Source organism: Borostomias antarcticus, assembly GCF_949987555.1.
Source record: "Borostomias antarcticus genome assembly, chromosome: 20".
NCBI lineage: Eukaryota > Metazoa > Chordata > Actinopteri > Stomiiformes > Stomiidae > Borostomias > Borostomias antarcticus.
The window spans coordinates 5,442,653-5,469,757 of NC_140253.1; positions in this window are offsets into that span (position 1 = coordinate 5,442,653).

Below are 27,105 nucleotides of genomic sequence, written 5' to 3' on the forward strand. Positions count from 1 at the left end.
GACCAGACATCCCAAACATTCTCTTATTGGCTGTTGGGTTTAGAATGTTGGGGAGAATCGCAGCACACTGGTCAAACATTCCACCAACCAAAAACAACATTTGTGACAAATCCCAGGCCTGGGTAGGCTGCTGCTGTTTGGTAGGGATTCATGACCTTTCCATTTCTCTCTCTTTCTGAAGGTCGTCTCCACCAAGTACCCTAACTGAAGAAAAGTTATGGTGAGTAGGAATGTTTACATAGTTCACAGTATAGTTCCAGAAAGACTACAAAGTACACCCAAACGTTTCCTATTCTATTACAAGTACCTGGCTGCCCCAGTGCAGAAGGAGCATTAGCCATAGACTGACCTACCTAAGAGTTAAACCCGACACTTGTAGACTAATACATTGTCCATTACTAATGGTCAAGCAGCGCCGTTGCAGTGTTAGTGGGGAACAGATCATCTGATGAGAGAGTTGCTTGTCCTCCCACCTGAGACGCATCGGTTTTTAGGCGATACGATTTGGCAAACGAGTATGATGTAAGTGACTGTCCTCGATTGGTTCAGACTTGCCCATTCATCAACAATTAAATACAGACTCTTTAAGACAAAAAGGCACTGTAGCTACCGTACTGTGTATCTACTGTGCACTGCAATACACTGAAACATACGTTTCTCACTTGTATTGATTCTTGAAACCACAACATTGTGAAATGAACATCCCTTTCATCCATGACAGTTCGGTGATTCACCACTACGGAAGAGAACGTGGGATTGAAACAAGTTTCTCCATAATATAGCGCCATAAAGGAGATTGATGTCCTTAACTGGGCGCTAGATGGCTAGCCGTACCGAGGTACAGTTTAACCTACCCGTCTGCGTGACACGCACCTTGTATATCTGCCAGGAGAAGCCCTAAGGTTCTGACAAGAGCTGTTCATCAGTCCCACCTGATAAGACTGGACCGAGCTGTCTAGAAGCTTCCACAAGCTTCTCTCTCAACAACCCGGCACTCTGCCATAGGGCTGTTAAATGGATTGTTTCGACTGCTCCCGATTGTTTTTTTAACGGGCTAGGTACAGTAGCAGAAACACCTTTTTTACCAGGATACTAGAAGATAAATGTCGGTAATGTGTCGTGTCTGACAAAACAAGTGGGAGACTTCTGGTCTCAAGTATACTGTAGTCTGCTAAGATATTGATAGAGGAGAAAACAGTAGAACATAATATGCAGGTGAAAATACAAACTCACAAATTCACCACTAAGTAAATGGCGAAGTGCTGTTTGCTTTGATTGACTTCACTTCCCTGGTCCAATATCCTCCAGAAGATCATTCTAAGTTATCCAATTTCTCTCTGGCGCTGTGGCATTTAGATTCTCAAGTTTGTCCTTCGTGCATCATCCCGCATTGTCCCCACATTGATCAAACCACGTCCCCTCATTGATCAATATGCACTGCCTCCACAGCTGCTACCCCCCCTCTCCGTCTCTTAAGCCTGCTGAGAATTAGTGCATGCTGTCACAAATGAAGCATGTGCTTGCTCTCTCTCTCCCTCTATCTCTCTCTCCCTCCCTCCCTCTCTCTCTCTTTCACTCCCTTTCTTCTCAAAGATAAATAGATGAGCAGTAGCAGTGCACCCAGGGATGACCCCTGCCAGGTCTGCCATTGCAGATGCATCCAATGTGTCCCGTCAGTCCCTGTGTCCTCGTCTGGCCATAAAGGACCCCCAAAACCGTCACCTTGTAAGGTCTCTCTCTCTCTCTCTCTCTCTCTCTCTCTCTCTCTCTCTCCTCTCTCTCTCTCATCTCTCTCTCACTCTCTCTCTCATCTCTCTCACTCTCTTGTGTAACAACTTAAAAAAAAAAAAAACTTTAAAAACACCTGACTTCCTGCCAGCTACCCTCCCATCAGCAGACCCTCACATTTACCCATAAGCCCCCTGAATGATCGGGTGCCATCTTTACTTCCTGGCTCCCTCAAGAGCTCTTTTGTCTGCTGTCTTAGCAGCGCATTAAGCCTCCGCTTGAGTAAGCAAACAAGCCGAAGCCACCATGTAGCAGGGAGAGAAAGAAAACGCCACCGGCCGGGGGACCCGCTGTCAGTCGCGCTGTCGAGCTAATGATCACTATTGGCCGTCCGGGGAATTATAGCGCTTTTATCCAGGCCTCAGTGCGTTCTACAGATGCTGAGGTTTGCGTGTGTGTCGTATGTGGGTGCGTGCGTTTGTCACCCCACATGATATTACTTCTTCTTAGAGTTGTGGTCTGGTTGAAGAGATTCCTCATATGTATTCAGTGTACTGTATAAAATAGTAGAGTATAAAATAAGTATAACCGTATAAAATTCCTGTGCTACAATTCCCAAATGGGCAGAACATAAGCCTGCAGTCCTAGGCTACAACACACGCTTATAGAGATTCTGCATTGAAATGGCTCATTTTCTATTTGAAATAGCATATTTCCTAAAGCGCACTTTGTTGCCGCTGTGTATGAAGCAAATTCAGTTTTATTTATTTAAGCTTCTTTTTAAGCTAGGCTTCGTTCAAGTCAGGGAAACTGCCCTTTAGAGTACAGAGTACTATGGCAGCAAAATATTCATTTCCATGTAATGTTTAATATCTAGTATGCCTCTTTGCCTAGAGGCTTGTTGCTCCTTTATTTGGCTTGTAGCTCAAACAGTCCTGGACCGTACCTCAGCACCCTGTTTGTAACCCTCTCAGGATCATCCCTGGGACACCTCATTTCCTGTGCAGAGTCGGCTCGTTGCAGTCAATCAGGAAGTGTTAGACACACCGGTGCAGAGGTGACAAAGCAAGCCAGCGCTACGCTACACTGGAGGGGGGGGTAGGGGGGGGGATGTTATTACTTCCTACATTGCATCGCCTCCCTCAGGGACTCCTATCTCTCTCTCTCTCCCTCCCTCCCCCTCTCCCCCCCCCCCCCCCCCCCCGCCCTCTCTCTCTCTCTCCTAAGCTCCATGATGGGTAGATCATGGGTAGCCATATCCCCCTAGCTTGTTTCACATGAGGGGTTCTGTGATGGAGCCCCGCCAGAGTCACCGGGGTCATTTTAATATCTGCAGAAGCCCCACGCTGTATGACTCTGTGCTGCAATCACTGGCACCGTAGGATCTCTATATCCTCTTCACACACACACACACACACACACACACACACACACACACACACACACACACACACACACACACACACACCAAGAAGCCTGATCTATGAAAAGATCCAGCGATCGTGATATTTAATTTAATTTCAAACTTTTTTGAGGGTTTCCCTCATTCAGTGATGAGTTGATTTATGATAACATCATACTGTCTAGTTGAATGTACAGTAATATGCGTAGTATGATGTTGAGCTATGTTGCATAATAAATACCTGGTATGTACCTGGTTGCCCATCCTGTCATGGCTGGTTTGAGCCTTGTGAGACCATCCTGATCTCGCAAGCTCACATTGTTTCACTCAATCAGTCAATCAGTCTGGCATAGCTCGATAGAGATCGTTTGTGCCCGATCAGAAAATGATCGGCCAATCAGCTTTCTTTGAGAAAACACTAGCAGCTACGCCGGGTGTGGTTTAGGTGTGACGACAGTGAGAAGCAACTTTTCATTCTAAACCAACAATGGTGGAGGTTAGCGTAGATACAGTTTATAGCATCAGCTATATCTGAACTTGAGACTATTTCTCCACTGAAAGAAAAGCCAGTGCAGTACAGTACAGGCCTTAGAAGAGTTGTCGAGGATGAAATACATCAACACCTTTTCTCTGCTCCACAACACCCACTCTCCCCTGACCGCGACAGAGACAGACAGATAGAGAGAGGGATAAAAGAGATAGAGAGAGTGGGGCTACAAAGGTTTGAGCTGCGTAGGCAGAGCAGCATCCATGAAAGTGTTCAACACTTTTTTTCTTGACACTTCGCACTACCCTGTGAACAGCTGTGCATTTATTAACTTGCACCAGATGAGCGTTTCAAAGTCGTGCGGGAAATTATTCAAATCACAGGGCTGTGTGAAGCGAACAGATTTTAATGAATTCCAGTCCAGTTGAATGGCAGGCTGGGAAAAAAAAGACATTGGGGCGAATTCACTAAAGGATTGCGCAGCTTTTCCTGACGCAAAGCCTGTGCAAATAAGTCAAAAATTATGTTTGCTATTCACAAAGCCCTCGCAAAGGGTGAAATACGGTGTTAACTGCGTTGCGTTCGTCATTGCGTTGCTCTGCGCCGGTGTTATTAGCTCATATTTAAATTAGGTAATATGGGCGGAGAATGTTCCCCTTTCTATGCAAATGAACATTATTGCAAAACCCGCCCAATTCACAAACATCGGCGCAAATTGCCTCACGCAGTTAAAGTGAAATTAATACCGTTTTCAGAAACGTGGTGGTATTTAAGCGCAAGGGGTGTGTCGCGGCCAGCCTTTCCACTGATCATGGCAGCAGTGATTGTTGCGAGGTGAAGGCATCGCAATGCCAGGCATGTTGTTCGTGAGAGAATATTTAGAAGAAGGTCACTTTTTGATTTAACACTAGAACCACTGCGGTAGCTGTTTGGACACCAGAGCGCGCAGCTCTTCAGCCAACTGGAGGATGAAGTCGCGTCTGGGGAGGCTCAGTTGACTATGCGTCTCTCCACCCGTCCCCAGCGAGTCCAAGCTCCCCCAATGAATATAATAGCCTACATAGCACGAAACTGTGCGTATAATAGTCTATACGCGAAACTGCGCATTCCCTATAGCTGTTCATTGAACGGCTGGGGGCCGATATAGGTATAAATAAATAAAAACATAGCCTACACAATATTTGTTTTATTTGAATGGTCTTGAAAATATTTTGCTTTTGTATCATAGGTGACGGCAGGTATCATCTTCAGCCATGGATGATGACTCCCGTGCGTAATCCTTCCAACGTTGGAGAGGCGGCGTACAACTGGGCTCACATCAGGACGCGCGGTGTGATTGAGTGCACATTTGGAATCCTGAAAAGCCGTTTAGATGCCTAGATCGTACCGGTGGGGCAATGTTATACTATCCCCCAAAAGTAGGCTATGCCAGATCATCGTGCTGCAACTTGCATAACATAAAATGACAATTTTTCCTTTGTTCGTCTTTTTAAATCATTCCACCTCCGTTTGCAGTCTTCCGCGTTTACACACACAAATGGCACTGACTGATTGGGAAATTAAACCCCAAATATGATTTTTTGCTGCAGTCGTGATATTTTTTGCCGAAAGCTGTGAGACATGTTTTTGAACCTCGTCCGTGAGGCCTTCAAGTTCGCTGTCTGAAAATCGTATCTTTCTTTTTCTGTCTGCCATCGTCCAATGATATGCATACGAGTTGTATGCGCTGTATATGCGCAGTATTTATAGTCATTTCCTATATCAGCAGCAAATTGCACTCAGCCGCAAACACCGAATGGGCGTGTTTGCGCTGGGATATTATTAGCGCAATGTCTTTAGTGAATAGGTTTTTAAAACGGAGCACATAGCGGGCGCAACTGACGCGCAATATTATGGTGCAATTAGCGGGCGCAATTTGCTTTAGTGAATTCGCCCCATTGTGTCTCTCTGGTGCTTTTTGCCTGCTCCTGTGTGCAAAAGAGACATGTTTTAGGCACACAGTTCACTTGGAGAGTGGCACTAATAAAGCCATACGTTGTTGACAAAGACGGCGCCTTATATTCTCATATCATAATAACAAAATCACGTGAAAATACGTGAAACCCTTTGATATCTACAGAGCGGTCGCAAGGTGCAGCTGTTGACGGTGCACTGAGCTTTCATGGGGCTACTTGCAGTCTTGTAGACGTGAACATGACCTGAGACTGAGAGGACACTTGGTGTTGAGGCTTAATCTCACTAAGGTTGGCCCCTGGCATGCCTCATTGTTGCCATTAATTGGTGTCATTCGGGTAGAGCTCTGGCCTCAATGCTTGTTCGGCGCAAGACCCCGACATTAATTAGCTTGGCAAAAATACAGTATTTTGCTTCCCAACAATAGCGTAGCCAACGCCACGGGCCTCTGTTGACCAGCCTTGGAACTCCTGCCACAACCAGCAAAGACGCTTTTCTTCTAATAATGTACCCCTACTACAGTTTTTCATAGTCGTAGTTCTGACATGTTTACTTTAGGGTTTCAAGTTCCAGGAGCTTCAATTTAGACCCTGGTTTCTGTGGTGGGAAGTTCCTGGGGAATGTTCCTGTGGTCGAAAAGGCCTAATTGTGAGGGATGTGCACCATTTTAGTAATGCAAACTTCGGTCTGGTTTCTCTGGCCAAGTATCAGGGTTGCAACAGGCTATCATTCCAATGCATTCTTACGTGAGCACCTTGGCACTTGTTCCATATTGGCTTTGCTACGACTGAAACAATGTCAGCCTTTTAGAAGTGTCAATGTATTCAACCAACCTAGCGGTAAGGATTTTTATTTTTATTTTTACCCCAGCCACCAAATGGTGTCAGCATCTGTTCACATAGACACGACGGCTTCCTGGGGGGAAAAAAAGAAAAATGTTGTGTGGAGTGATATAAAAGCCAACGTCATATTTGTCATGCAACGCTGATTTACTTTACATGCATCTGTTTCCATTAGCTACATCTGCTTCTCTCCGGCTTTCAAGTGTTTCCTCTGTGTTCACTTCAAAGTTGTTGCTACGGCACCTTTTTCCTCCACCTGCACCTGACCGTTTTCAACTGATGTTTTCTGTTTGGTGTCACACAGCTCGCGTTGCTCACACCGACCAGCATTGAAGCGGGCTCGTATTGAAACGACAGTTAACTTTTAAGAATTTATTTAATTTGGAGTCCATCTTGGATTTCCTTAGCACCCTCTGTCGTAACAACTTCATAAGACCCCACGCCTCTCTTGCTTTCATAAGGCTTCACACCTCTCAGTAATAAACGGACCAAGCCTGCATATTGTCTAGACCTTGTGAAAGAAGCTATCACTGTGCCAGCTACAGCCGTCCAGACCTAAACTTAAGTGGCGGTAAAGCGTTAACTGTGTGTTCGTGGCTCAGAGGGTTGGGCCTGTAAAAGCTAGGTTTAGAGAGAGACCGGCCAGGATGCTAAAGCCAGAGAAGTCCCACCCTAGCTGGATGGAAGGATAGAGGATGATAAAAGCAGCAGTAGGCAAATAAAGTGTGTTCATTTTGATTGGGCTAGAGTGTTGTGTAAGCTGCCACCTCATTGGCTGTGGAATATTGGGTGTGTAGTATTACCAGTGGCTGTTTTAAACAGTTCTTGATGAGCTGTTGTGTTGGTGCGTGCAATTCAGAACCAGGAAGAACATGTCAGGTCATACATTAACTTTTGCTCTATTCTTTTGACAATACCTGTGGTTAAGCCATTAAGCTAACACCTTTTCTCTGCCACAAGACCCACACAATATGCTACAATGAGGCATCAAAAGCCCAAGATCACAGTAGCTCTGTTGCAGGCATTGACTTAATTCATTTTCCGAAGTGCTTTGGAACAAGCACATCTCCAATAACAACCGGGATAATTACCATAATTGATTTCAACCAAAAACCCATGTGGTGCATTTAGATTGGGGGTGGGTATTGTACCTTTATTAAATTGAATTAAATCAAGCGAAAAATAATATCTTAGAACAGTTCTCATTCCCTAAAGAAAAAGCCTTTAGGAGGGAGGGAATCACCAAAAGGTTTTTTGTTGGTTTGCATGCTTTCACGGTTCATTAAACGAATTAATAGAAACAGCTTTGCGACCTACATTGCAAATAGCAAAAGGAAAGGAAAGAAAGAAAGAAAGAAAGAAAGAAAGAAAGAAAGAAAGAAAGAAAGAAAGAAAGAAAGAAAGAAAGAAAGAAAGACCTTGGAGAGACGAATCCCAAACCAACGCTGTCTGGTGTGGTGTATTTGTTACAGTATGTCCTCTTCATTGTAAGTCAGTCTGTGTGCTCTTATACCTCCTGCTTGCAATTCTGCTATTCAACAGGTTTCTGTCGGGTACCCTTTGGTACAAGATGGCACAAACAACTCATTGAGGTCGACAGAGGAGGATACTCACAATGTCTCTTTTCATACTTTTGAGCCATGTCAAAATTAAAGCTAGCTCAATTTACAGTATCACTTTATGTTAAGACAGGTAGTAAATAATGAGATACAGTATCAGATTCCAGGATTTTGTTATTTCCAAGCTACCATCATCATAAAATAACAGGAGCATCACAGGCGAGGGCTCCTGCTCGGATTGTACCATCATTTTGACAACATTTTTGAAAAATTACACCGTTACACCCATTGTCATCAAATTTGCGGTTAACAGAAGGCAATTATTCCCAATTTTGTTAGCAGTGTCGACCTGTTCTACCACCTTCTGCCTTTTAGTGAAGACACTTAATGGGAAATTGCACAGCTGCCTTAGTGATGACTCCATTTTTGCACTCAGAGGCCCGACAGAGACTGTATTGCATTCCGCTATTACCAGCCCCGAACGCAGACAAGACCATCGCTTTCTTTTGCACACTGCCTTATACTTTTCTGAGGAAAGACAGATCTTTCATTACTAGACGCAGTCTGCGGCTAGAGTCTTTGTAGAAATGAATAAATACGACTATTGGAGCGGAGAGTATATATCTGGTATTTTTGTGGAGTGTTGACATCAACGTGTGCACGTTTTAGAAGCAGGACATGCCACATTTTAATGGAGAATCTCCATTGGGATGTTAGCAGGACTTGTGTCTGGGAGTGCTTTCACAGTCTCTCACAGTACCCATGAGTGCACATAGAAGACCAGGCCTATAGGTGGTAGAGGAAGCCTCAGGGCATTAGTGCATGGACATAGCAGAGCACACAGCCTCCGCCTTTAAGGCAAGGTTCCTCTTAAAGTGACTGTAAAGCAATTGGTTTCTCACACCACACCACCCAGACACAACTGATGATCTGGGATACTGATGACCTACATATAGTTCCTTGTCATAGCAATATTGAAGTACAGGTACATAAACGATTACACATCTTTTGTGGATCAGCAGTGTATTTTCCTATGGATTCCGCTCAGGGAATGAGGCCAGTATAACATTACATGCACTAACATTACAGTAGCTACAAAACTGAGTAGAGATAAGTAACTATGGACTACAATTATAACATAAGCACCTGATGGCTACAGTACTGCATAGCCTACTGTATTGGAGTTGATGAGAGCTGAATGCTTGTTCAGGGCAGACTGCAGGGAGTAAAAAAAGAAAAATAACTGGGTAGAACAAAGGGCTCCAAAAAGCTCCTTATTGTAGTCATTTGCCTTGGCTTGAAAGTAGGCCTTTCTTCTCTGATTGCCTTTAATGGCTGAAGAGCAGAGTAATGGTGTCAGCTTGAAAGAAAAACATGCTCATCTAGGCCTGTGTGTGTGTGTGTGTGTGTGTGCGCATCCATTCATTTGTTCAATCATTTCTTACTGTGAGTTGTCTTGCAGAAGAAAAAAAAAGGTGTTATGCTTTATGAGCCATTCTGTGATACAGTATGGACTGTCTGTACAGTCTATGATGGTGGCTGGAGGACTGAGGGGCCGTGCTCAAACCATGCATGGTCAACCCATTTCATCTATCAAACTATGTACAGTAGCTTGTACTAATCCAAGGGTCAGGACAGAAGCTGGTACCACCTAAGGCTAACAGAAATCTCTTTGGTACCAGTTTGTTTGTAGGGCCCATATACTGGGCGGCTGTAGCTCAGTTGGTAGAGCGGGTCGTTCAATGATCGAAGGGTCAGTGGTTCGAATCCCAGCTCCGACTGTCCACATGTCGAAGTGTCCTTGAGCAAGACACCTAACCCCAAATTGCTCCCAATGAGCAGGTTAGCGCCTTGCATGGCAGCTACCGCCATTGGTGTGTGAATGTGTGTGTGAATGGGTGAATGAGAGGCCATTGTAAAGCGCTTTGAGTGCCACTAAGGTGGAAAAGCGCTATATACTGTAAGTGCAGTCCATTTACCATTTACCATTACTGTTCTGTAAGTGCTTTGAAACATGATATCAGTATAGTAGCAAATTTTTGGAGAATCATTGTTTTTGCTATTATCGCCCTACAGTATCAGCCTATTAAGATCTTATCATATGCAATTAAGTTTGAATCAAATGTAAATTTACACATGTACAGAATAGACAAAAAATAATATAAACAGGTTCTAGGAGTTTGTCCATTCTGGGCTACTGTGTACTTGTTTCTATATACACAAGTTATTCGTATATACTTTACATTCGTTATGTTATTACTTATTTGTATACTGTACACCCTTCTACTCCCCCTGCAAGCTCACTTCATTCATCGTCGTGGGTGTGTACATTCCACCGCGTAACCGAGTGCAGGAGGCACAGTGCTCTCTTGACCAGATACTGTGTGTGGAGCGGACATTCCCGGACTTTTGCTCTTTTGTCCTCGGGGACTTCAACAGAGGGAATGTCAGCCATCAACTCTGTGAACCTCAGCCATGAACTCCCCAAATACTGACCACTCTAGCCCAGTGTTCCACTACATTAAACAGTGCCCATCACGCCGTCCCCCGCGCTGCACCCCGGACACTCTGACCGCTCCGTAGTCGACCTAATTCCTGAATAAAGGCAGAAAATAAAACTCTCTAAGCCTGTTGTGAGGACGTATAAGAAGTGGACCAGTGAAGCCAAGGAGAAAACGTGCGCGTGGTGTGGTTGGACTCAAATCCACTTTATTTATAGCACATTTAAAAACGACTGTGGTTGACTAAAGTGAGTGAATGAATGAATGAATGAATGGTTTATTGAATGAATGAATTGTTTATTTGGATCAGCAGCAAAAAAATGTTCAAACAATCATTTAAGTACAATAAAAGAAAAAAAAAAGGTATGGCTGATCGAAAAGGTTTCAGCTGAAGCAAAGCTTATAGCTGCTGAACCCTTGTTTTCATTAGGTGGGCTAGCTTATAAAAGTTATATTCCCACTATTTCTTTCTTTCTTTCTTATTCTCCTCAGTTTTTTGGCCCTTAACTACTTCTTCATACTTTGTGCTAGAAACTTCATTCAAACTTTAAAATGTTCATCGTCTTTAGCTGTTTCCCGGATGTATTCAGATTTTTGATATTTTTGATAGTTTTTTAGTAATTTAACTTTTAATCGTAATTGTTGTGCCATTGAAATTGCTGGTGGAATGTTCAGTATCATTATGTTTTTAGAGTGGTGGCAGCTGTTGCTTTGAAAATATTCACACATTTTGTAAACTGCTGGCAATCCTACAGTTTTGAAAGCTCACACACATGGTATACATCAAAACATTCACACAACTGTGCTGATTTATACAATGTATCATTTGATGCTGTCAGCATAATCCAGTCTATACTTTTCCAATATGTTATTTTTAAACTTTGTTTTTAAATGGGCAACAGTTTTACTCTCTTTAATATCCACAGGTCAAAGACAACAATACACACTAGCCTGGGAGTCATGCTCAACTAGAATTGAAGGCCAGGGAGAAAAAATGGGTCTTCAATAAAGATGTAAAAACCTCAAGGGTCTGGGTGGATCTAATGTGGAGGGGCAAGCTGTTCCAAAGCCTAGGGGCAGCCGCCCCGAAGGCTCGGTGACCTCTGGTCTTAAGCCTAGTCCTGGGCATGTCCAGTAGCAACTGGTCGGTCGACGTTAAGGCTCTGGTGGGGTGTGGCGGTGCAAGAGTTCAGCTGTATTTATTGACATCATCGACTTTTCGCCGTTTCCATGGTCAAGTTCAGGTTTACCTTAACGTTAGCTAGCTAGCTAGCGCTAGCACTAGCTATCTCTTGTCAACATATTTTGGCATTATTACATACATAGAAATGACCTTATAACATAGAAAAATTACCTCGTAAATGGAATCCTCGCACCAAAAAAGTAGAGAGCGTCATATTAAACAAGGATCTAGTGCTAACAGGAGCTGAGATATGACATTCTCTCTTTCCTGCGAGGTTCATATTGGAGTTTCTGCATCCCGGCCACCAGGAAGCTACCCCAGCATGTATGGGGTTGTTTTTGAAAGCCTTACACCCATACTTAACACCATGCCAAATCGCAAAAACAAAGTGAACAACTGTTATATCAATCATTTCAAGCACACCCTCTGCTTACATAGTCACGTCAATTAGGAAATACAGTGAAAGGCAGCTGAGCAACAAGAGAAATAAGGCATTAACACAGACAGGCTTTAGTCAAAATTGACCCATTTATTTTTCATGCAGCAAATACAGCATATGGAATTGTGGCGGTGTGCTCTGTTCGGAGGCCCCCCTTCCTTCCACTGCGTGTCGATCGTGGGGGGGGGGGTCGATAATTTAGATGTTCCCCCCCTCTGGGCCAGAGTGCCGGAAGAGGGGACGGCATCGATTTAGCCCCCTGCCTCCATGACGATCAGAGTGGGCCGTGATCGGGTAGTCGCTCAGAGGTAACTCAGCCCACAAAGACCGTCAAAGAGAGCCACAGGGGGACTGCTGTACATTATATTCCCTGGCCTCCAAGGGCCAATGCTTCATGGAGTTCCGAAGGAGTACAGCCTAAAGCCTCTGCCTCCATGGCAACCGGAGGGACCGCTAGGATGGCCCTTCGGAGATGTTTCAGCCCACGATCACCATGGAGTGCCACAGAGACTAAGCACGTTAAGTTCCCCAGCTTCCTTTAGCTGACGCATAGTGGAATACCAGAATAATGCAGTAAATATCCTCCAAAATGAACACACCGGCAGCTCCGAGTGGAAAGCACGATGGGGGGGCGATAATTTAGATGTTCCTCCCCTCTAGGCCAGCTTGGCCCAGAGTGCCGGAAGAGGGAACGGCATCGATTTAGCCCCGTCTCCATGACGATCAGAGTGGGCTGCGATCGGGTAGTCGCTCGGAGGTAACTCAGCCCACTAAGACCGCCAAAGAGAGCCACAGGGGGACTGCTGTACATTATAGTCCCTGGCCTCCACGGGGCAGCGCTTTGTGGAGTTCCGAAGGAGATACAGCCTAGTGTCTCTGCCTCCATGGTGACCAGAGGGACTGCTAGGATGGCCCTTCGGAGATGTTTCGGCCCACGATCACCACGGAGAGCGACAGAGATGAGTCGAGTTCCCCGGTTTCCACTAGCCGACGCATAGTGGAATACCAGAAGAAGCAGTAAATCCCCCCCAAATGAACACACGTCGGCAGCTCCGAGGCCCACATGCTATACGAAGGGGTTGGCGGAGAGCGCTCTGACTAGGATGGGTAAGCCAATTGCCGCCTGTAAGAACCTGAATAGCCAGCAGGGGGAGTCCTTAACCAACATACATGCTGTTTCACACAACATTTACACTATGCATTTATAATAAGTGCTAAATTTGCGCAACCACATGAAATCCGCAGTGACACTATCACACAACTTGGCTGCAGTCTGCTCATTGCTTTTTGAGCATCCAAAACGGCCTGGACACCGGGCCTGGGTAGCGTTCGTACGCCGATGAAGACCATCTGCCCATGGACTTCAGGGTGGACACCGGGGCGACGGAAGCAGCGGTGGTTGCGGCTCCTATGCGAAGGGAGTGTGCAGTGTACCGGTCCGGTGGGAGCCCACACGCCAGGCAGAGGGTGCGGAGTCTAGCGGCGAACCAGGCTCTCGTCATGGGCTTTCTCTCTCCCGTCAGGAAGAGGGGCTCCTCCCCACCGGCCTGGGGGTCTGCTCGTCAGGTAGGAGCTCATGGAGGACAGAGGACAAAACATGGTGTTATTTCCTGATATATAAACATCCACGCCATCACCGGCTTTGTCTGCCTGAGTGCTTCAGGTGCATGATAAAATAAAGCGCGTGAAGCGTGATTTCTGCCCTCGTGAGGTCATGTGACGGGTCAAATGACAATGTGCGTGTAGAATATTCACCGACCCTGAGGAACCCATAAAAAGCTGCGAGAATGACAGTTTCCAACATTAAATCTGAGTAATTGTGAAAACACCCATGCCCCAACCGTGCACTTAACTTAGGTAAGACGAAGGGAAGACGTTTGTCATTGCCGTGTGGGAACTCTCTCGTAATGCCGTTAATGAGGAGCTGGATGGATGGGTTCCCCGGTAGTGAACCAGTAGAGGGGTCCAGGCAGCGCATGTGAAATTGTACACCTGCAACGATACTTTTAACCGACGGCGGCCGCAGCCGTCTGGACGCAACACGATGGACTATAAATGCTGATAACACCGAAATGTTAACGGGCATGACAGTTACTTTAAATGTGGAGCAGAACGCAGTGAAATGGGACCATGCAGAGTCGTATTGTTTTAATGTGGTCTTAAGCTAGACCAGCTCTCATGTCTCGGGCAGCGGATGACAGGAGGGGCATCAGGGCATCGTTCAGTCCAGAACCGTCTGCCGAAAAGGAGGGCAGACCAGGCCGGACCGGGCGCCTCCGGGCACAATCTGCGGAACTTCTGTAAATCAAACCGGGACAGCGAGTCATTGTTTGTCGAGGCCGGGGATGTGGACAGCGTGGAAAGTGAAGTTCCCCTGCACGGACAGCCATGTGGGGCGGCGCATTAATTTATTAATGAACGGAATGTTTGAATGACCATTGTTGATAATATTCACGGTGGCTTCGATATTGCAGAAGAAGAGAATGCATTTTCTAGACCACTGAGGGCCCCACAAAATACTAGCGACGACGATCAGATACTGTACAGCTCCATAAGCGCCGTGGAGCTGACTTGGTTAGGTGGTGAAGTTAGGTGAACAGGAGGACCATGGAAAAGATGCTGGCCATCATGGACAATCCCTCGCACCCTCTCCATCCCACTTTCTCAAAGCAGAGAAGCACGCACAGTGATAGGCTGCTGTCACTGCACGGCAATACAGACAGTTAGATTATTTTATACTGAGAGCTATCAGGCTGTTTAACTCCTAGGTTCTAAGGCCCCATGTTTTTTAAGATGGGCAATTCTACTCCACATTTTTATAAGTTTTAAATAAAGGTAGTTACATTTTAAAGCTAGATACTTATTTATCTATTTATTTGGTCAGCTCAGATCTATCTATCTACAATGACAATATACAGACATACAACCAGACATACAGTACAAACAACAACCGACACCCCATCAGTCTGGACGAGATGATGATGATGATGGTGATGATGATGATGGTGATGATGATATCGTCATCATCATCGTTCAATACATGAATGAAAGGCAGAATTATTTTCTTTCCTCTCTAAGTATGACATGTTCTGTCCAGATAAACATTTTTTGGACCAATGGTTGGAGGTTGAAAGCTGTGACCGAGCTATGCGAAGGGCTATGTTGAAATGTCATCTAGAGACATAGACTTTTTCAAAACACCAAACTAGAATTTGCCATCTTGGGTGGTACCAATAGTGAAAAGTCTGGCCTGGGCCTATGGACTACTCGTATACTACCTACTGAGGGTCCTGAGGCTGTCTACCGTCACTTGCCACTGGTTGTAAGCACTCGCAGCCTGGTGCCTGTGGCTTTAGTAGCCATCAGTGGCCTGTAGGTGTAGCTGTGGCCGAGTTTGGCAGAGGCTATGTGGGCGTGCAGATGCATGCAAGTGTATTTGTGTGTGTGTGTGTGCATGTGTGTGCGTGCGCACGCAGGCGTACGTGTGTGTGTGTGTGTGAGTGAGTGTGTGTGTGTGTTTGGCCACTCCAGGCACGTGTCTCATCAGCCAGGAATGTAGTTGCTAAGCCCTGTTGCTCAGGCTAGAGAGAGAGAGGCCTGCCCCATGACACCCAGTCACCATTGGGGGGAGCTGCCGCTCTCTCTCTCTCTCTCTCTCCCTCTCTCCCTCTCTCTCTCTCCTCTCTCTCTTTCCCTCTCTCCTCTCTCCTCTCTCTCTCTCTCTCTCTCTCTCTCCTCTCTCTCTTTCCCTCTCTCCTCTCTCTCTCTCTCTCTCTCTCTCTCTCTCTCTCCCTCCCTCTCTCCCTCCTCTTCATATCTCCGACTAGCTCCCTCAGTCTCTTGTTCTGCTCTATCTCACTTGCTCACTCATCTTCCCACTCTCTCCTTCTGCTTCTCTTCTCACCTCTCTCATCACACCAAAACACTACCTGACAGAAACCATGGTCTCTTTTGGTTGACTTAATATCCTCTGTATGACCCCCCCCCCCCCCCCCACCCCCTAACACACACACACACACACACACACACACACACACACACTTCCCAACCCATAGAGCAGACATTTGAGGATTCAAGGAGTAAGAACGAGACAAACCAGCTTCATTCCTGACTCAACACCTTTGCAGCTGGTATATCTCCTCGCGGAGTTATGTCTCAAGCAGAGATTCACTAGATAGCAGTGCCCGTAGCAGGCAGCCCTTCGGTAACGGACAGCACAAGATGGATGGCTTTCGTGTCTCTCTCTCTCTCTCTCTCTCTCTTTGAATCTGCATTTCAAGACATCCTGTTCTGTGCGAGTTGATGAATTCACATTACGCATGTTATGAAGAGATAATCAGAACAGCGAGACCATCTCTCTGCCTCACAGTGAGGGAGGTCGAGGCTTTTCATTACTGAATACTCTCTTAGAGATGATATCGGACACATACTTTATACAGAACATTATGTACCTTACATTGCCTGAGGGGCGTGCATGTACAGTAATGTGTGCACTGCACCGCCAGAGGGGTCTGCATGTAACCTTTGTGTGCACACACACACACACACACACACACACACTCACTCACTCACTCGCACTTGGTCGTGCAAGTGAGAATCTCATATCTGGACTGTAGGGGAGAGTAGCCTATTACCGCCATCAGGGAGGGTTCGAGACGTTCATGTCAGGGGATCAGTGGGGCCAAATATTGACCAGCCGCCAAGGAATGTCACTCCTTTAACGATGACCCGTGACAAATGGCGCCATCGCTCAACGTCTGTCCGTGCGCGCTCGCTGACACGTGTGACGTCCCGTCCCCCTTCCTGAACCCCCGTCCCCCGGCGCTGTAATCCACTGTTGCCGGGGCGGCAAAGGTCATCATCATGATTCCCTGCCATGTGATGGAACACGCCTGTCCATCCTGTCACTTAGAGAGAGAGGGGGGGCGGGGGGGGTCAGCGTCTCGCTTTCTCCCGCCGTCTCTCTCCTCCTCTCCCCGTCCGGCTCAGCGACTTGTAGGTTAACGGGCCGTTATTGGAGAACGAGGCGTTTTCCTACGGCCGTAGCCCCTGAGACTTCATCGGTCATTGTTGGGCGAGACCGCGAGGTGCTCCGTTATGTCTGAGCGCGCTCGGCGGGACGCGCTCGCCGCGGCGCCCATCCCGAACCGCCTCGCAGGCAAACCTTCGCTTCCCGCGGCGGTCGCTGACATTCCGACGTTCTCTGTGACTGCCTTTAAATGACTGCCCCCCCCCGGAATCGGAGGCGCCAATGTCCCGGTATTGAACGCAGGCGGAAATGACGTCACAGAAATGGCTGTTCCACACAACCATCTGAGGCTTGGCTGGAAACCGATTGGAAAAAGGCGGGCACTTTCAAAAATACTTGGCTGGTGATTGGACGAGCCATCAGTAACACAGTCTATCCCGGCTAATTTCAACCAATCAGATCAATGAACCGTATTTCGCTTCTCACTGTCTCCACGCCTAGGCTCCGCCCTCGGCTGCCTCATAGGACGCTTATTTAAGTAAATTTAACTCAAACGGCAAAAAAATTGATTCATGTTGATCCTGGCCAGACTGATCTGTGTGAGAAACAGAATGTGAGGTCAGGAATGGTCTCACAAGGCTACTTAATTGCAGCCCCACTCAACTTAATGGCTCTTGCGCCTCCGACCCCACGACAATGCCAGATGCTGTGTGCGCCTATAGCCCAAGGGGGCGGGGTTAAACTATGGCGTCTCCTTTCCGTGTCAGTCTCATCGACAGGCGGCAGATGTGCAGTAACAAACCCCCGCCTGCTCCAGTGTGACGGTGTGGCCACGCCCACTCTGCGGTCGTGACACTGCACGCGCGCATACACAGAAAAATGGACGAACACACGCGCGCGCACGTAAAGCACACGCACGGCTTACACCACCGAGCGCAGGTGTGAGAACCATGTCTGGAACATGACAATCGTGGTCCCCTCACTAGACCCCTGCTCAAGGATGTATACCGTATATCCAAATGTCCAAGTGTCCAAGACGCTGAAGCCCAAATTGCTCCCAATGAGCAATGACAGCTGATGGAGGTGAATGTGTGTGTGAATGGATGAATGAGAGAGGCCCTCTAGGGAAGCGCTTTATACAGTGCCATCGTAAAAAGCTTTGGATAAAAGCTCTATATAAGTGCACTCCATGTACCACTGCTTTTCACACGCAGCTGTAAAAACATATCAAACAAGTCCAATTACAATGATTGGAGTGTCACCCATTGTCTTATATTAGTTATACTCAATACAGTTTATTCAAGAATAAAGCCAATAATTCACAACCTTGACCTATGAAGATTATCCTTACTTTTCACATCTTTTCATATAGCTTTTTTAAATTAAAAGTATGCTTAGTTGTACTGGAGGACATGCATTTTTGTTCTAAAGGTGTTCTAGAGGGAGAAAAGGTGAAATCACCATATATCAAAGATTTACTCACCTCATTGCATTGCCTTTATTATACTCAATGACATTAATGAGGTGCCAAAGCCGAGACAAAGGTTATTGAAGTTGTTAAATATTTAGATACAGAATGTCGGCAAGTATTTTAGATATCCTTGCACAATTATGCCATGGGAGTTAATTTACATTTTTAGGATTCATTTCTACATTTCAAAAACATATTTTTTTCCTTTTATGTTTCTTTTTACCATGCAGCAGCTCAGCAGACCTATTTTTCCCCATTGTGTGTGTGCGTGTGCGTGTGTGTGTGTGTGTTTCTATCCAGGGCTGTGTAGAATTGTGAGGTATAGCCAGTCTTGGCTGAGATGGCAGATAGAGCAGAGTGAGCTACGGCTCACTGCTGATTGACTGGATCACTGATTGACCATCCGACCGTCCGACTGGCGAGGTGGCTGGATGGGCTGCTCGACTGACTGACTGACTGACCGGCTGTCTGGCTGACCGGGTGGATGGATGACTGCCCCATATTGGCTGATAAAGAAGCTCGCCTTTGAGGCTTAACACCTCTGCTTTCTCCTTCTTCCACTCTCCTGCCCTCTCTCTCCTTCTCGCTCTGCCTCGATCTCTCTCTGTCTTTGGGCTTCCTCCTTCTCCTTTTGTATTTGTCTCTACCCCCTCTGCTGCTGTGCCCGTCTCTGTCTCTCTCTCTCTCTCTCTCTCTCTCTCTCTCTTTCTCCTTTTCTCTGTCTCTTATTCTTCCTCTCTCCCTCTCCGTTTCTCTGTCTGGTTTGAAGAACTCCTCATTAATCATGGCGTTCCCTAGAGACTCCTCCCACACCTCGTCCTACATGCCAATCAGACAAGCAGCCCTCCCCACCCCCCCAAATGTATTTTCAACCAATCAAAGCAATCTAGATCGGTTTACGGTGAGAATACGGTACGCTATGAATATGAATATTTCCAAGTGTATTTTTTTTGCAGCAGTGCGCTCTTACAGTCCATACTGACATCAGTACTCACGTTGTGCCCACTGGCTTTGTCACATCGACTTGACCTTCTGCTTCCAAACACCATGGGAATTGCACGCTGTAGGTTCTACGCACTTGTAGCATTTCCATGTTGCTGTCCAGAGCCCCGGTCCTCTTCAGGTCCTGGTAGAGCCTGACTCACAGCCGTTACAGCCATTGACTTTCCCCCGCTACACATCCAGCAGCGTACATTGATGGAATGCCCACGGGTAATAGTGAAATGCAAAGAGGCCTGGGCTTTGAGAAGTGGATGAATGCTTGTTTTGGCCTGTCCTGGGGCCCGGGGCCAGTCCTAACTGATATCCACTAGGGGCCACTTGACGTCTGCGGGGGCTGGATGCCGGGGGGTGCTTGGTTTATATCCAGCGGGCGGTCTGCGCTCTCGCCCGCCACTTGATGGAGAGCTATAAGCAGGGGGTCGGCGGGGGGGGGGGGGGGGGGGGCGCTGCGGCCCCCCGGACGAGTGGGCTTTTCGTCGGGCTGGTGGGCGGCGCTGGCAGCTAACTCCGTAGACGCCAGGCATCGGCTCCTTCAGACAAAAGAGGCATCGTGGAAACCTTTTCTCTTTTTTTTTCTCTCTCTCGCCCTCTTTCTCTCTCTTGTCTGTTTTTATTAACAAAGAGGGAATAGGAGGGGAGGTGTGAAGAGGGATCACGGCGCATAACAGCTGGGCCTGGGGAGGTAAACATTGTTGTTCTCAGAGGGGAGAAATAACAGCTCTATCAGACGCCCACACACAAAAGGGATTCAGAGTTCTATTTGATGTTGGCTTGATGCGCCATAGAGTCGACTCAGTTCTTCTTATTAGAGCCGTAGAGGTACATTGCGCTTTGGACACCGGACGTTGTGCCCTGTGACACCTGGCGAGCTGAAAGATGAATAGCCTACTGGAGAACAGCTCAACACACCGTCGGCTCGGCTGGAGAGGAAGCTAATCCTGGCCTTCTCCCCGTTGGTCTGTTTGTTCTCTATTCTCTCCGGTTCTCATCCCTCCTCGCCCCCATTTTGGATTAGCGCGGCCTCCCGTGTTCTTCACACACACATCGACGTGAACAAGAGAAGACACGGTCGCTCGCGTCAGATGTAGACCGTCCATCTTGGCGTCCGCCTCCCGTTCCCTTAAATATTAACCAGACGACAAGATTATCCGCCTGTCCACTCCACAAGCTGACCTGCCCTGGACCCCGGGTCACGTGGAAACACACGGCAAGAAAAGGCAGAGACATTTATTTTCCTTTTTCTTTGTTGGTTTTTATATCTCAATTATTATTTATTCATCACCACACCTGCAAAAATCTATTGGCAATGGCAGATATGGCTGATGTATATCCACAGGCCATACAGGTCTGTTTTAATAATGCATTCCTTTGGTGTGGGACACTGATGCAGAACAAAAGTGAGAGCCAATTCATGGATGGATGATGCGCGCGTGTGTGACGTGCGCACACACGAAAATAAAACAATAAAATACGTCAACCTGGTCACAGTGGCTGACCATTATTTTATATATTATTGCAGCTTTAAGTTTTTTGGGTTGTTTTTTCATGCATCACATTTTACAGTGAGCCACTTGCTACTAGTGAATTGAGTTGGCTACACTCGCCATTCTGTTGATCTCGCAGAGATGAAACTCGATTTGAAGCCTTGTGAACTGGTGTATCAGGCATTGTCTCTGTCCCTAGTTAATCAAATAAGTCTATGCATACAAATCCCTATTAGCAAGCTGCCTATACAATCCTACATAATATGTTGTGTCATGATTGATTGTGAGTGTTTTAATCTCTCCACCACCTTACCTTTCCAAGAAGAAGAACAAACTGATAATGCTCATTAATCAAGGCAGCCCAGGACGTGTGTACGCGTCTTTATTCTGCGGTGACAAATTAAGGCTCAATTGAATTACTCAAGTAAGGTTTTAAACCATCAATTAAGTTAAATAATGTCAAAAGGAACACCAAGTGGATCTTATTCGCTATAGTAATATAAGCAATTTGTTTTCCTCCTGCTGTCGTAATAGACTCATTCTATAAAAAACGGTGAAGGGTCATGGAATCCAATGGGGGTCACAAAAGAATTAGCCTAATTCAAATAGGTTAGCTGAGCTCAAGCGTGCATGCATTCTGCACTGAGCGCCTGTCCAATATAGAATCTGATTTGCTTGTGTTTGCTGAGACTGAGTGAGCGCTCTTAGGAGTTAGGGAGTACAGCAGGTGCAGACAAACTTGAAAAAATAACAATCGTGCCGTGCGCATTTCTGTGATCAGTGTGTATACTAAAGTATGAGTGTGTAGCTGTAGCGTGGGCAGGTGGGTTGGACAGCGCCGTGGTAATGAGTGATTATGGTGTAGACGCTGCCAGGCTCGGCTCACCCTAGCCAGATAAACAAAAATAAAAGTGGCAACTCAAACCCGTCTCGTTGAGGTGGAGGGGGTCAACTCTATGTTCCTGGATGACCCCACCGTTACCCTGCTGCCTCTCTGCCCACACAAGCATGCGCGCGCACACACACACACACACACACACACACACACACAGACACACACTCAGAGACACACACACACATTCAGAAAACACAGCTTCCCACCTCCACCACTTCAGATCAGTCTCTGCTGTAGTTGTATTGTATGGCTCACTGCCCACACGCCAACAACAATAACATACTCCTTGTTGTTGAAACCAAACTTTTGACCTCCGAGTTGAACGGAGAGAAAAGATAACAGTTTTACCTCTGCTATTTCCACATTTGCAACATAATTATTGCTTTGTTTGGTGGTTTCCTTTCAGACATCTAGAGAAGAAGAACACACAACCTCCCAAAGCAATGTACTATGTTTCACAGCACAGTACATATACAGTAGTTAGACTCTCGTAACATTAAATGACTGCATCGATCGCTCGCGCCGGGAAAGCATGTATTTTCCATGAGAAATCTCATATATATACCGGAGCATCAACTGATACTGTAATGATGTGCTGTGGTGATGTATCATTCAGTGCATGGAGAGAATATTTTTACAGAAAAAGCAGCTGCCAGGAGGTACTGTAGTCCTATACTAGCTGTGCTGGTTAAAGAAGTAACTTGTATTGGCTTGTTCAATCAAAGGTTGGTGGAGGTTTTGTCAAACCCCTGTAGAATTTCAGGAAATGGCCTCATAGTTAGCTTAGGTAAATACTGTGTAAACTGCCGCGGTAACACCATCATTTCCCCTCTCGGATCAATAAAGTCCTTGCTACCTACTGTACCTACCTACTGTACATACCAACCTACTGTACTTACCTACTGTACATACCTACCTACTGTACTTACCACCTACTGTACCTACGTACCTACCTACTGTACCTACCTACCGTACCTACCTACCTACTGTACCTACCTACCTACTGTATGTACCTACCTACTGTACGTACCTACTGTACCTATGTACCTACCTACTGTACCTACCTACTGTACCTACCTACCTACTGTACCTACCTGCCTACCTATTTACATACTTGCCTTCCTGCCTTAAGTACCCCTTTCTCTGTCGCCCCTTCTGTAGAAAGACTTTAAAAAAGCGACTGCATTACAAATTGTTACTGGAAATAAGGATGAAAAGGTTTGACATATTAAATATTGACGGACATTGCCACATGGCCAGGCCTAGCCCCGCCCCGCCCCGCCCCACCCCGCCCTGTCCCCCCAACTCACATGGGACTGAACCACGCCCCCCACACACCTGTTATTGTTTTTGAGCGGCAACGTGTGTCCGTCTGTCCGTGTGTGTGCATGAGATTTACCGTTGCACACCAGCAGAGATCAGTAGAGATTGCTCATGAACCTGCACCGCTTACTTCACTGATTTGTGTGTGTGTGTGTGTGTGTGGTGGGGGGGGGGGATGCTCTGCCCTTGTTGAGGACATTATCTCTCAAAGTGTGTGAGGAGGAAACAGTTTTATTTCCCTGAGATTGTTCTGCCATGCTCAAGCGACATTTTTGCGGCAGCAATACGCCTCGCATGTCTGAATTTAATCTCCTCTATGAAAATACAGGTCATGTTTTGTGGCATATTTGTGTCAGGGTAAGAAGATAAAAGCCCGGTATTACAGCAGCAACCCCGACTTCAAAACTTACTTGGAGGGGCGGGGCGGGGGGGTGGGGGGGGAGTTCAGCTGTATTGCGTATTTATTTGGAGGAGAGGGAAGCTGTCAGCTGGCGAGAACAGCAAACATATCTATCTTAGTGGGACACCAAATTGGATAGGACCATGCCAAGTCTACACAGGGCAGAGTGCCAGGAGACTGGAACAAGGAGGGAGGGAGGGAGGGAGGGAGGGAGGGAGAGAGAGAGAGAGAGAGAGACTGGAAGAAGAGGCTGCAGGAGAATGGGGAATGGTACAGAGAAAGCTTTGGACTACTAATATGGAGCAATGGGAAATGCTCTAAAAGGCCATGCATGCATTGAGGTACTGTTATTGGGGAGTGCCAGGAGAGAAGAGGCCCTGGGGATGCAGTGAACAGTTGTAGGCAGAGTTGCCCATTGTCAGGAGCACAGCAGCTCAGTAGTTAGGGCGCTGTCCATTGTACTGCCCAGGGCGCTGTCCATGGTCCTGTCCTGGGTACTGTCCAGGGAGTTGTTCGTGGTTCTTCCATGGAGCTGTCCATGGTTCTTTTCAAGTAGCTGTCTGGAGGAGCTGTCCAGGGAGCTGTCCATGGTCCTGTTCAGTGTTCCATCCAGGGAGCTGTCCATGGTCCTGTTCAGTGGTCCATCCAGGGAGCTGTCCATGGTCCTGTCCGGGGGGGCTGTTCAGTGGTCCATCCAGGGAGCTGTCCATGGTCCTGTTCAGGGTCCTATCCGGGGGGCTGTTGTAATAGATACATTCAAATAAGTGTATTCTCTGTTCAGAGACAATGTCGTAGGAAATCTTCCTTTGGTTCACACTGCCCTGTGTGTTATACAGTAGAACAGCTGTCTCCTGTTTGTTTGCCCTGATGCCCCCTTCTCATATATATGTGGGACTCATTGCAGCCGCCACACAGTGAGTAACTCAGTAATGACCGCACTCAAAGCCCAAACACCACATAATCAGGGACGTGTCTTTCTGTGGCACGCGCCGTTCCATCTGAGTGATAATGGACTCCATGTATCTACTTAACAACAACAGCCAACCACACGACTGCATCTCGCCAATACGGGGCGCCATCTCTCTCCGTGCCACCCCGCGTCGAGAACGCCGCCATGGTCGTTCATCCTCTCAGGTTTTTCAGGTTTCCCTGTTTGGATTTTGTCACAGCAACCCCCCCTGCTCACCCCAAATCCACTATTGAAGCTGAAAGCTAAAAACTTGATGTTGAATGGATATTGTCAGGTTGCTAAGTGAATTGGCTTGTTAACATTATTGTCTACTCGGTATTGAAGCGAGTTCCGGGACCTTTACAATGGAGGATGTCTGGAAGAGAAAGACAGCTGTCAGCCATTTACTTTGCTCGGCGCAGAGCAACTTATTTCATTAGTGTAACTGTATTGCTAGCTGGTAATGTCAAGCTGTACACACTTTTAACAGCTGCCACAGATCTTGTGTATCTGAAGACACTCTATGGCTTTAAACACTTAATCGGCAAACTGGCTGCATGCACACGCACATGCATTCACACACACACACACACACACACACACACACACACACACACACACACACACACACACACACACATTCTCACACACACACATACACACACACTCATATACTCTAACCTCAACCTGTACGCATGCGTGCACACACACACACACACACACACATACACACACACTCACATACTCTAACCTCAACCTGTACGCATGCGTGCACACACGCGTCTGTGCACGCACACACACATACACATGCACACACTCACACATACACTCTAACCTTACTCTGTACACACGTGCATACACACACATACTCGCGCACACACACACACACACATCCCTCCCCTCCCTCCTTCATGTCAGCTCCTGTCCAAAGCCAGACAGAACCTCAGGGCAGGGTTAATTGAAAAGGGTTCGTGGCTCCAGTGGGTTCTCTCTAGCAGTGCCTTCTTTGAACTAAAAACCATGTAAGCAAAGCCTCAAAAGTTCACAGCTGTTTCTCCAGGCCAATAGGCTGGGGAGTCCTCGACATGCATTCTGATAATCACCTTGTGTTCCTTTGTACCTCCCAACTCAGTTACTCTGTGATCAGTCACAACTCAGTTACTCTGTGATCTGTATGGACGTTTCTCACCACAGCACAACCCAATGTGCTGCTCACTCCATTCAGCTCGGTGGGTACAGCACGTTCAGCTGTGTTTATAGTTTAGTGACCACACTGACCTTCAGCTGGTTCATCACATGTTTCAAACTAGGTTTTCTCTGCGTCCGCGTTGTCCTTTGTGTCGTGGGTATTTGGGACTGCGGATGTGGCCTCGCGGAACTTGTTGGTCTTAGTTCCAACGCGTTGTCCCGTCGCAAAGACGAGGCGAGTAAATGAGCAATGCTTGGTGAAGATCCCCCATGTTGTATTGCCTTTGTCTGACTTCTAAAACACACATATGTGTTTGTGACATATGTGACCGCCACTGGAGGTTTGGTCCTGATGTCTGCAATCCTCTGCATCTGCATTGACTACCTGTTGATCGTAGGATTGATTTTACGATCATTTTAATCGCCTATAAAGCTCTGCATGGATTCGCCCCACTTTATATATCCGAGTTATTGTGTCCCCTGGTTATAGTGAGAACTCTGAGGCCTCTCAGGTCTTCTGACCAAGGCCTTCTTACTCCAGATTAAAAACCAAGTTTGACTGGGCATTTGCAGTAGTGGTCCCCACCCTTTGGAACAGTCTTCCCATAGACATAAGATCTATGGGAAGACTGTTCCAAGTCTTGGATGGTTTTAAGAAGCTGCTTAAAACCGCAAGCACTTTTCTATGTGATGCTGTGTTTTTATCTCTGTTCTTCTGTTTGCCTGTTTCTTTTTGCCGTCTGTACAGTTTTAATTTTATATTGTCTATACATGTGTCATTTATTTTATTCCGATTGTGTAACTATTTTTTTATATTGCTTGTGGTAACGTGTATGTTTCCCTATATTTTTAAATTCTTTCAGTGTACAGTGCCTTGTAACCTTGGTTTTAAAAAGTGCTTTATAAATAAATTGTATTTACTTCACAATTGTATTTATACTACTTCAAATACTTGCAGATTTCAATGCATGACACATCATTTGAAAGCATACAATTTACAGTTTCATAATCTGTAAAAAACTCAATGACCTTGGCAGACATCAGGACCAATCCTCCATTGGCGGTCACATACTGTATTTGCAGTGAAATCAAACATGTCTTTACAAGAACACATCCATATAAACAGAAAAACAAACTTCACCCCCGCATTCAACAGAACAAAGTTATCTGGATCAAACTTCCACCCCCAATTCAGATACTAAACACTGCTGCCAGATGAATGCACTATCAAAGATTAGCTCTCTGATCTCGATTCAGCTGCCGCATGCGTTTGATGGATGGGCAGAGGCGACCTTTTGTCGGGAGATTATTGTCGTGCTGAAAGGTTAAA